Consider the following 12,552-nt stretch of genomic DNA (forward strand, 5'->3'; position numbering starts at 1 on the left):
CCAAGGGCCGGGCTTACCCTGAACAGGTGTGACTAAGTGACTACCTAGTCTTCTGTAGACCCACTGGTGGGGAGGATAGGCTTGGGCCGCAGGTATCATCAGGTACCACTCCAGGGCAGTACCTAGACCTGCAGCAGCTGACCCACAGGTCAAATCATGTATGTGAAGCACGAGAGGGCCAAGACAGCAGAGTAGTCAGACATTCCGAGGTCTGGGCAGGCAGCATGGGTTATCAATACAAAGCCGAGGTCAGGAGCAAAGAGGTCATCCAGAATGGGTTAACAAGCCGGCTGGGTCAGTAGCAGGAGATACCAGATAAAATAGCACTTAAAATGATTTGTCAGCAGGATTGTGCTCAGTAACTACAGTCTGCGGGTCTGTGGGCAGGTCTTTGGGCGGGTCTGTGGGCAGGTCTGTGGCCAAGTCTATGGGTGGGCCTGTGGTCAGGTCTTTTGGGCGGGTCTGTGGGCAGGCCTGAGAGCAGGTCTTTGGGCGGGTCTGTGGGCGGGCCTGTGGCCAAGTCTATGGGTGGGCCTGTGATCAGGTCTTGTGGGCGGGTCTGTGGGCAGGCCTGAGAGCAGGTCTTTGGGCGGGTCTGTGGGCGGGCCTGTGGCCAAGTCTATGGGTGGGCCTGTGGTCAGGTCTTTTGGGCGGGTCTGTGGGCGGGCCTGTGAGCAGGTCTTTGGGCGGCTCTGTGGGCGGGCCTGTGGGCAGGTCTTTGGGCGGGTCTGTGGGCGGGCCTGTGGCCAAGTCTATGGGTGGGCCTGTGATCAGGTCTTTTGGGCGGTCTGTGGGCAGGCCTGAGAGCAGGTATTTGGGCGGCTCTGTGGGCGGGCCTGTGGCCAAGTCTATGGGTGGGCCTGTGGTCAGGTCTTTTGGGCGGGTCTGTGGTCAAGTCTATGGGTGGGCCTGTGGTCAGGTCTTTTGGGCGGGTCTGTGGTCAAGTCTATGGGTGGGCCTGTGATCAGGTCTTTTGGGCGGTCTGTGGGCAGGCCTGAGAGCAGGTCTTTGGGCGGCTCTGTGGGCGGGCCTGTGGCCAAGTCTATGGGTGGGCCTGTGGTCAGGTCTTTTGGGCGGGACTGTGGGCGGGCCTGAGAGCAGGTCTTTGGGCGGCTCTGTGGGCGGGCCTGTGGCCAAGTCTATGGGTGGGCCTGTGGTCAGGTCTTTTGGGCGGGTCTGTGGTCAAGTCTATGGGTGGGCCTGTGGTCAGGTCTTTTGGGCGGGTCTGTGGTCAAGTCTATGGGTGGGCCTGTGGTCAGGTCTTTGGGCGGGCCTGTGAGCAGGTCTCTCTAGCTTAGACCAGGAAGATAAGACTCCGACTACAGTCCCACTCCAGAGTACGGACATCTCATTAGCTGCAAACTTCTAACACTGATTACACAAGAACCACAAGATGGATTTCATCACCAGGTATCATTGTGATCAGTATAACGGCGCCGACCTGACATTGTCAGTAGGTACTGAGCACAATTCTGTTGTTAACAGGGACACTTTAAACTAATTGCTGGAAACTATGAGGAACAGAGAACCAAAGTTCAGGCAGGGAATAGGGGGAAGAGCAGCCTAATGTATCTCCTGTTGACAGTAAATAGGCTAGGGAAACCAAACCCTCCAGGACACAGCAGGGTAAAATTCCTGTAGGATCTGTCTGCGTCTCCCTATAGCCAGGTGGAGACAGCAGGAAGATGCAGCAGAGCTGGGAGAGAAGCATGAGGTAACTCAGCAAAGCGGACTGACACGAAGAGACGCCTGTATCCTCACCCTGTGCAAGAGCCCTTTGTCCTCCTCCTTCAGAATCCTCTGTCCATCTCCAGACTCTTGTCTTTTTCCTCCAGAATTCTCTGTCCTTCTCCCTCTGCCTCCGGACTCCTCTCCATCCTTTTACCTCCTCACTCTAGGACACTCTAGGACACTTTGTCCCCATCTACCCTCCAATCCACTCTATCCCAATCCTCCCTCCAGACTCCTTTGTCCTTCTACAGAATTCTCTGTGCTTGTCCTTCCTCCTGAAGACTCATCTATCCTTTTCCATCCTCCCGCCAGGCCACTCAGTCCCCATCCTCCTTCCTGAAGAATATGTCCCCATCCTCCCTCCAGAGCACTCTGCCCCAATCCTCACTCCAGACTCCTCTGTCCCCATACTTCAGACTTCTACCTCCTCCTCCACAATCCTCTATCCTCTTCTTTCTCCTGCAGAATAATTTGTACTCTTACTGCTCAGTGGTTAGCACGGTATGGTGGCTCAGTGGTTAGCAGAGCAGCCTTGCAGCGCTGGAGTCCTGGGTTCAAATCCCACCAAGGACAACATCTGCAAGGAGTTTGTATGTTCTCCACGTTTTTGCATGGGTTTCCTCGGGGTTCTCCGGTTTCCTCCCACATTCCAAAGACATACTGATAGGGAATTTAGATTGTGAGCCCCAACGGGGACAGCGATGATAATGTGTGCAATCTGTAAAGCGCTGCGGAATATGTTAATGCTACATAAAAATAAAGATTATTATTATTATTAATCCTCTTTCCTCCTCCAGAATCATATGTCCTTCTCACCTCTTCCATCAGACACTTCTGAATTCGTTCATCCTCCTACAGACTTGTGTCCTTCCTCCTCCTCCAGACCACTCTGTCCTTTCTTCTCCAGAATTCGTTTTCTCCCTCCTCCTCCTCCAGACTCCTCTGCCCTTCTCACTCCTCCTGCAGACTCCTATGTCCTCCTCCCTTCTCCAGACTCCTATGTCCTCATCACTTCAGACTACTGTGTCCCAATCCACCTGCCAGACAATTCTGTACCAGTCCACCATCCAGACCTCTATGTTCCAATCCACCATCCAGACTCCTCTGTCTTCCTCTCTGAGACTACTCTCTTCTTTATTCTCTTCCTCAAGACCCCTTTGTCCCTCTCCTTCAGATCCCTCGGTCTTCTTCCTTCAAGCCCCCCATACAGGCTCCTCTGTCCTCCTCTTTCTTCAGACCCGTTAGTTTGCCACCTCCTCCAGACGCCTTTGTCCTCTTCTTCCAGAACCTTCTGTCCCTAACCTCACTACATACTTCTCTGTCCACCTCCTTCTATTACAGGTTCTCCTCTACCCCTCCTCCAGACTCTTGTGTATTCCTACATTTCCTAACAAATCTGTTCTTTTGACTCTAGATACTTTGTTCCTTGACTTTCAAAAGTGTTTTTGGCTCTCTAGACTCTGTCCTCATCCTCCCTGCAGACCTCTCTATTCTCATCCTCCCTGCAGACCTCTCTATTCTCATCCTCCCTGCAGACCTCTCTATTCTCATCCTCCCTGCAGAGCACTCTGTCCTCATCCTCCCTGCAGAGCACTCTGTCCTCATCCTCCCTGCAGAGCACTCTGTCCTCATCCTCCCTGCAGAGCACTCTGTCCTCATCCTCCCTGCAGAGCACTCTGTCCTCATCCTCCCTGCAGAGCACTCTGTCCTCATCCTCCCTGCAGAGCACTCTGTCCTCATCCTGCCTCCGCAGTCCTGTGTCCTCCTTCTTCTCCAGAATATCATGTCCTCTTAATTCTCCAGAATACTTTCTCCTCCTCCAGAATCCTTTGTCCTTCTTCCTCTTCCTCCTGATATCTGTCCTCCTCCTGACTCATTGTCATGAATCACAGGGGGAATATTTTTGATTATCCCACCGCGGTCACCAATATGTCATGAACCAGGGTTGTTTGGTTGCCCCCCGTTCTTTTCTGAAGGGGATTTATTTATATCCCAGTTCCGGTTTGGAACTCGCAGCTCTCTGGCGCCCCCTTACCCTCAGGTCAGATTAGGTACTGCACCTAGGATAATTAGTCACCATAAAGGCTGCCTTACTTTGTACTGGCTAATGGGCACGCTGCAGCGAGGGTGATATGATTATTCCCAGCCACAGCCGAGCAATACACTATAAAAACCCCGTTCCGTCACTGCCAGCGTTGTCCACCAGCGCAGGACACTTCCGCTGCCACCAGCTCCTGTCTCTTAATTAAAGGGGTTGTCCACTACTTTCAATTAACCCTCCAATGTATCCCCCCGGGGCCCCTGACGAATTGTGCAAATACCTTCCGTTGCCGTTTTCGCCTGTGAGCGGCGCTATGCTGGCGGCTGAGTCCGGGTCACGTGACCCCCAGGCTGCAGCCACCACTTATTTCCGCCGACGTCACGTCAATTTCCAGACTCTGGAAATTGATGTGACGTCATGAGCAGGCGTGACCAGCCTCACAGTCAGCAGTCACTCATCAAGAGTGACTGGGCTGTGGGCGGCGCTGGGGGCTGCAGGGCTAGGCAGGGATGTGCGGGCGGGGCTAGGCAGGGATGTGCGGGCGGGGCTAGGCAGGGATGATTGTGCGGGCGCCGGGGGTCTGCAGGCCGGCGCCAGGATGTGCGGGCGGTGCTGGGGTCTGCGGTGGGTCTGCTGGCCGTGCTGGGGTCTGCTGCGGGGTGGTGCGGTGGCGGCGTGTCTGTGTGCAGGCTTCGTCCGATGGGACTACAAGTCCCATCGGGCTCTGCCTGCTACAGTGACAGTAAGTGACACATTAGCCAATGATGGGACAGTAGTAGTCCCATCATCCGGCTAATGTGTTGAATGTAAAAAACAAAACACATACAGTACACACACCATGTGACATGTAACATGTGACATCATGCGACAACATGCAACATACGACATGCAATGACATGTGACAACATGCGACATGCAACATACGACATGCAACATGTGACATGCACCATGCGACATGCACCATGCGATGACATGCGACATGTGACAACATGCGACGATATGCACCATGCGATGACATGTGACAACATGCCCCATGCGGCGACATGCGGCGACATGCAACATGAGACAACATGCACCATGCGACGGCATGCGGCAACATGCAACATGCGACGGCATGCAACATGCGACATGCACCATGCGATGACATGAAACATGCGGCGACATGCAACATGTGACGACATGCACCATGCGACATGCACCATGCGACAACATGCGACATGCAACATATGACATGCAACATGCGATGACATGCGACATGCAGCATGCAATGACATATGACATGCGACAACATGCACCATGCGACGACATGCAACATGCGACTACATGCACCATGCGACATGCACCATGCAACATATGCCATGCAACATGCGATGACATGCAGCATGCAATGACATGCGACATGTGATGACATGCGACGACATGCAACATGTGACATGCGACAGGCAACATGCGATGACATGCAGCATGTGACATGCAATGACATGCACCATGCAACATGTGACGACATGCAACATGTGACATGCAACATGCCACATACAGTACATACATACAGTACATACATACAACATACATACAGACATACAGTACATATAACAGAGTACATACTCACCATCACTTGTCACCTTGATCCCCGAAGCCAGTGTCACCTGTAAAAAATATTAAAATAATAAACAAACATACTCCCTGATCCACAGAAATCCAATTAAAACGAGTGTCCCTCGACGATCTCCCATGGAGAGCAGGAGCATCATCTGATGCGACCGCTCTCCAGGGGCTCCAGGAATACAATGATGGAAGGTATACTTCCACAATGTATTCCTCACAATGTATTCCTACGCCCCTGTGAGAAAAAAGTTCCTAGTCTCACTTTATGGCATTGCTGTATGAGAAATTTTCCCAGGCAGCAATTGCCATAAAGTGAGACTTTGAATTCAGGTAACCTCAGTGATGCACTGCAGGAGCCATTGTCTCCTGTCAGTGTGTCACTGAAGGTCCTATAGAGCAGTGACATCACCTGATGTCACTGTTCTATAGGGGAGATCGTCGTGGGACACTCGTTATTAATTGGACTACGGCGGGCAGGTAGTATACGGTTTATTATTTTACGTTTTTTGCAGGCGCTGAAGTATGGTAAGTATGGTGAAATGAAGAATATTAAAATACTTTTTCCTAATGTGTGTGTGTTTTATTAACCCTTTCTTACTATTGGATTAATAAAGGATAGGCATCTTATTCACTCCTCTCCGTTATTAACCCGGCTTAATGTCACCTTACAATAGCAAGGTGACATTAACCCCTTATTACCCCATATCCCACAGCTACACGGGAGTGGGAAGAGAGGGGCTAAGTGCCGGAATTGGCGAATCTTACAGATGCGCCATTTCCGGGGCGGCTGCGGACTGGTATTTGTAGCCGGGGGAGGGGGGGCAATATCCATGGCCCCTCTCTAGGCTATGAATATCAGCCCGCAGCTGTCTGCATAGCCTTTCTGGCTATAAAATATAGGGGGACCCCACGTCATTTGTCGTTTTTGGGGGAGTCCCCCTATTTTAATAGCCAGTAAAGGCTACGCAGACAGCTGCGGGCTGATATTCATGGCAGGCTTCAAATATTGGCCCCCGGCTGTCGGCTTTCCCCCTCTGGTGCAGAAAATTGCACGGGAGCCCACGCCGTTTTTTTAAATTAAATTAAACGCTCATTAAGGTCTTTTTCACACTTGCGTCGGTATGGGTCCGTCGCTATGCGTCGGGCCGACGTACTGACACACGTTGTGAAATTTGTGCCCGACGTGGGCAGCGGATGCACTTTTTCAACGCATCCGCTGCCCATTCTGAAGTCCGGGGAGGAGGGGGCGGAGTTTTGGCCGCGCATGCGCGGTAGAAAATGGCGGACGCGACTGTCAAAAATCGTTCACTTGAATGTTTTTTCGTGCCAACGGTCCGACAAAACACGACGGATCCATTGCATGAGGGATGCGACGTGTGGCCATCCATCGCGATCCGTCGCTAATACAAGACTATGGGTAAAGAACGCATCCTGCGAGCACATTTGCAGGATCCGTTTTTTTCCCAAAAAGACGGATTGCTAAAAACGCAAGTGTGAAAGTAGCCTTAGAAACATCGGCCTTTCTATTATATGTCTATGGATATATCTATCTATAGATATATTTATAGATAGATATATCTATAGATACATAGATGTATCTATCCATATATCTGGCTACTTTCACACATCAGGTTTTTGCCGTCAGGCACAATCCGGCGAGTTTTGAAAAAAACGGATCATTTTTTTCCGCCGGATCTGTTTTTTTCTCATAGAGTTGTATTAGCGCCGGATTGCGCCTGATGGCCACACGTTTCATCTGTTTTTTGCCAGATCCGTCAAAAAAGCTGTTTCTGCCGGACGGAAAACACATACAGAGGAACGTTTTTTCTGTCCGGCAAAAAAACGCACAGCGACGGATCCGGCAAAAAACGTATGAAACGGAGATGTGAAATGATGAATCCGGCCTCCGAATCTCTTTTTTATGCATGTTTCCATTCAAATCATGCACATTTTCCGTTTATTTATTTCCAAAAACTGCATCAAAACCGCACCAAAAACAGCATCAAAACTGCACCAAAAACTGCATCAAAACCTGGTGCAGTTTTGCAGTTTTGGTGCGGTTTTGATGCAGTTTTTGGTGCGTTTTTGGTGCGGTTTTGATGGAGTTTTTGGTGGGGTTTTGATGCGTTTTTTGGTGTGGTTTTTAATGCAGTTTTGCTGCAGTTTTTGGTGCAGTTTTGGTGCAGTGTTGATGCAATTTTGGTGCGGTTTTGATGCAGTTTTCGGTGCAGTTTTGATGCGTTTTTTATGCACTGTTTTGATGCATTTTTAAATTCACTTTTGGTGCATTTTTTGTGCGGTTTTTATGCGTTTTGGTGCATTTTTGAAAGCTAAATAAAGATGTATTATTGAACAAAAAAAAAAAGATTTGTGATGTCATTATTGTCCTCTTTTACATTTGTCCAACCCACACTCCATTACACACACAGATAGACATATAGATGATAGATGAAATGGATAGACAGATCTACATATAGATAGATCTATAGATGCATACATCTATCTATTCATATATCTATCTGTAGATATATCTGGATAGATATATCTATTGATAGATGTATGGATAGTGAAGGGTGCCTGTCCACTGTCCAGATTACATCCGAATGAGCTGCAGATTGGATGCTGTGTACTTGTAGTCCCATCGGATGATGCCTGCACACACACCCCAAAAGACCCCCCGCACAGCCCCGCACCCACCCGAAAAGCCCCACACACATCCGAACAGCCCCGCACACATCCGAACAGCCCCGCACCCACCCGAAAAGCCCCACACACATCCGAACAGCCCACAGACCCCGCCTGCACACACATACACGCACACCGTCACCGCCCACACACTTCCCTCCTCCCGAACTGCAGTGTTTCTCGGACCCAGATCTTTTTTACATCTGCGGTTTTTCTGCGGATGTGCCCGACTCAATGAAAGTCTAAAGGTGCAGAAACGCTGCAGTTCAGCACAAAAGAAGTGACATGCTGCGAGAGAAAAAAGCTGCGTTTCGGTGCGGCTTTATCCGCAGCATGTGCACAACAAGTCTGCGGCTCCCATAGACTTACATTGGTTGTGCTCTACACTGCGGATTTGATGCAATTCTGTGCGGCAAAAAACCCTGCGGATCTGCAATCAAATCCGCAACGTGTGCACACAGCCTTAGCATCTAGTGAACCGAGCAAAAAAGCCAAGCAAAAAACAAGCGTGGGATTGCACTTTATTTGCAATTTCATCGCACTTTGAATTTTTTTCACATTCTCTGTTACCTGACATGGTAAAACCAAAGGTGTCATTCAAAAGTAGAACTTGTCCCGCAAAAAACAAGCCCCCACATGGCCATATTGACGGAAAAATGATGGCTCTGGATAGAAGGGGAGCGAAAAACGAAAACAGCTCCAGGGGTGAAGGGGTTTAGAAACATGGATATGGACATATCTATGGAAATAGACACAGATATATCTGTATGCATCTATCTGTCTATCCCATATCTATCTATCTATCTATCCATCCCATATCTATCTATCTATCCATCCCATATCTATCTATCTATCTATCTATCTATCTATCTATCTATCTATCTATCTATCTATCTATCTATCTATCTATCTATCTATCGATCTATCTATGTGTAATGGAGGGTGGGTTGGACAGAAATGACATCACAAATCTTTCTGAAGATAGAGGGGGGAGAGGGGGGAGGGGTTGGGGTGTTTTGGAGGGGGTGTGCCGGGTGCAGAGTTACAGGCGAGTGCAATGCATCATGGAACTTGTAGTATTAGAGAACAATAACTCAGGAGAAAGGAAGTTGTCGATTAACCCCATGAGAGCTGGATCCAGCACTGAAAGTGTGCTGCTACAGCATGATAAAAAAAGGTAATATTGCTAAAATAAACACAGTAGATGTTTTCAGTGGCCCATAATAGCAAGATTTATGAAAAAAAAAAAAAGTTATAGTAGTGGACAACTTCTTTAATAACAGGTCAGGAGCCAACCCAATTAGTAGCATAATGTACTTCAGAGGATGGGAAAGTATGTTATAGAGCAAGGAGAAACAAAGCTATATGAAAATCCCTATGTATTATAATTGCCAGACCTGAAATAACGAGCACTTTTCACCTATTGTGTCCCCCCATTTCCTTGTAGATTGTAAGCTTGCGAGCAGGGACCTCACCCCTAATGTCACTGTTTAAATTGTCTTAACTCGTACCGAATTTATTGTCTGTACATGTCCCCGCGTAATTGTAAAGTGCTGCGGAATATGTTGGCGCTATATACAGTAGATAAAAATTATTATTATTATTATTATTATTATTAAACCTAGTAATTTTATATATTTTGCTCCAAAAGGTAGGCAGTGTTTACAAAAGTATAAAAAGATATTATAAAATGAGACAATTATGTATATACAGACAATTACAAAAAAAAAAGGGATTAAAGGAAGAAAATAGACTTACAGGTCTCTCATATCATGGCTGACCATGCGGCTGGGGGGAGGGGAGCATATGGCCCAATGCATCACAGATGTGTCTCTCAGCTAGTTCTCTGGACAAAAGTTAGTGCAAAATGGGATCTCACTATCTTATACTTGTGCCCAAAACCAAGGCACTCTCCCTGTTGTGACCTCACTGGGTGGCTGAATACTACCCTTTCTTGAAGATATGAAAAACCATTTCTACACATATCTCGGCATATGAACCTCGTAGAAAGATGACACCAGTGCCGTTGTGCTCAGCGTGACAAGGGGGTTCATTTAATTATAAACACGAAGTGGCTACATGACATGCTTACAGAGAAAGTCCTTCCTTGCATTTCATTGGGTTTTAATCCTAGAGATTTCAGTGGGGTATAGATCTTTCGGTGGACATTCGGAATATGTAACTGTTATATCTCTATCACTAATTGGGGTCAAGTTATACCCTACTATTAAGTTTTTACATGAACAAAAAAGCACGTTACCACTGCTGCCTTTAGCCAGCTTAAGGCCATAAACTACTCAACGGGGGGGATGCTGTACATTGGTATCAAGTTGCACAGAGTGTGTAGTGAGAAGAAGAGTTTCCTATGCAGTATGAAGAGGGGGGGGTCAGAAAGCCCACAGCGTGTGTCTGTAAAGCCATGGAACCTTCTATGTTATGATGGCCTGGTGGTTAGGAGCACCCAGAATGACCTGATGGTTAAACAGGAAATCGGGATGAGCTCTGGGGAGTGGGAGCTCTGCTGACCGCAAACCCTAATCCTATCACACAAACACTAGAAATAGCCGTGGAGCGTACCTAACTCTCCCTAGACGCCTCTTCACAGCCTAAGAGCTAACTACCCCTAAAGATAGAAAGTAAAGCCTTACCTTGCCTCAGAGAAATTCCCCAAAGGAAAAGGCAGCCCCCACAAATATTGACGGTGAGTTAAGAGGAAAGTCACAAACACAGGAATGAAACAGGTATTAGCAAAGGAGGCCAGTCTTCACTAGATAGGCAGAGGATAGTAAAGGGAACTATGCGGTCAGCACAAAAAACTACAAAAACCACGCAGAGTGTGCAAAAAGCCCTCCACACCGACTCACGGTGTGGAGGTGCAACCCTGTGCCCCCAGAGCTTCCAGCTAGCAAGGAAATATCATGAAAGCAAGCTGGACAGAACTTAGCATGTACTAAGAAATATATTCAGAACACAATGAACAATAAATGAGCTAGCAGTGACTTAGCTTCTGCTGGAACAGTCAGGTCATCAGAGAAATCCAGGAGAGATCTGAACCAGTACTGAAACATTGACAGCAGGCATGAGGTAACGATCTGAGTGGAGTTAAATAGAGAAGCCAGCCTAGCGATAAACGAGGGCAGCTGGGAAGGCCAACCTCAAGGATCAGCAGTACCACTCAAAGCCACCAGAGGGAGTCCAAGGACAGAACTCACTGAAGTACCATTCATGACCACAGGAGGGAATCCAAGAATGGAATTCACAACACTTCTAGAAGTAAACTCAGAATATGGCATATTTATATTATCGTGACACTCATCTATCCTTCTTAGACCAGATTCTATCCTCCTCTGTTATGGTCTGGTGATTAAGGAGCGACATGTGACCAAAGGATAGGACAGCCCCCCACAAATAATGACTGTGAGAGGAGAAGGAAATGACATACGTAGTATGAAACAAGATTTAGCAAAGGAGGCCACTACTAGCTAGAAAGAATTAGTACAGAACAGAAAACTGTGCGGTCAGTAATAAAAACTAGAAAAAGTCCACCGCAGAGAAATGCAAAAATCTCCACACCTGACTAAAGGTGTGGAGGGCAAACTCTGCTGCCAAGAGCTTCCAGCTTAGCTAAATAGATCCATACTGATAAGCTGGACAAATGAGCAAAACATAGAAAATGCCAAACAACAAAGTCCACAACAAGTGAACTGCAAAAAGACAAGCAAGGACTTAGCTTTGCTGAAATGGTCAGAGTGGCAGGGAAATCCTCAGAGAGCCATGACTCCAAGCTCAACAATTGACAACTGGCATTGAATTAGGGATAAGGCCAGACTAATATAGCCGAGCCAGAAAGACGATCAGTGAAAACAGCTGCTGATGCTAAATCCAAGAAGCAGCCATACCACTCAAAACCACAGGAGGGAGCCCAAGAGCAGAATTCACAAAAATGCTACTTATAACCACCGGAGGGAGCCCAAGAGCGGAATTCACAACAGTACCCCTCCTTGAGGAGGGGTCACCGAACCCTCACCAGAGCCCCCAGGCCGATCAGGACGAGCCAAATGGAAAGCACGAACCAAATCGGCGGCATGGACATCGGAGGCAACCACCCAAGAATTATCCTCCTGGCCATAACCCTTCCACTTGAAAAGATACTGAAGCCTCCGCCTCGAAAAACGAGAATCCAAAATTTTCTCAACCACATATTCCAACTCCCCCTCAACCAACACCGGGGCAGGAGGATCAACAGATGGAACAACGGGTACCACATATCTCCGCAACAAAGATCTATGGAAAACATTGTGGATGGCAAAAGAGGCTGGAAGGGCCAAACGAAAAGACACTGGATTGATAATCTCAGAAATCTTATAAGGACCAATAAACCGAGGCTTGAACTTAGGGGAAGAAACCTTCATAGGAACATGACGAGAGGATAACCAGACCAAATCCCCCACACGAAGCCGAGGACCAACACACTGACGGCGGTTAGCAAA

General features: G+C 48.0%; 1 protein-coding gene across 1 annotated transcript in view; it reads right to left on the reverse strand.

Annotated features, from left to right (window-relative positions):
• The window catches only part of OTOG (otogelin), a 1,016,637-nt gene that overhangs the window by 717,858 nt on the left and 286,227 nt on the right, over positions 1 to 12,552 (reverse strand). The gene's annotated exons all lie outside the window — the stretch shown is intronic.

This window comes from Ranitomeya variabilis, chromosome 2 (assembly GCF_051348905.1).
Source record: "Ranitomeya variabilis isolate aRanVar5 chromosome 2, aRanVar5.hap1, whole genome shotgun sequence".
Classification (NCBI taxonomy): domain Eukaryota; kingdom Metazoa; phylum Chordata; class Amphibia; order Anura; family Dendrobatidae; genus Ranitomeya; species Ranitomeya variabilis.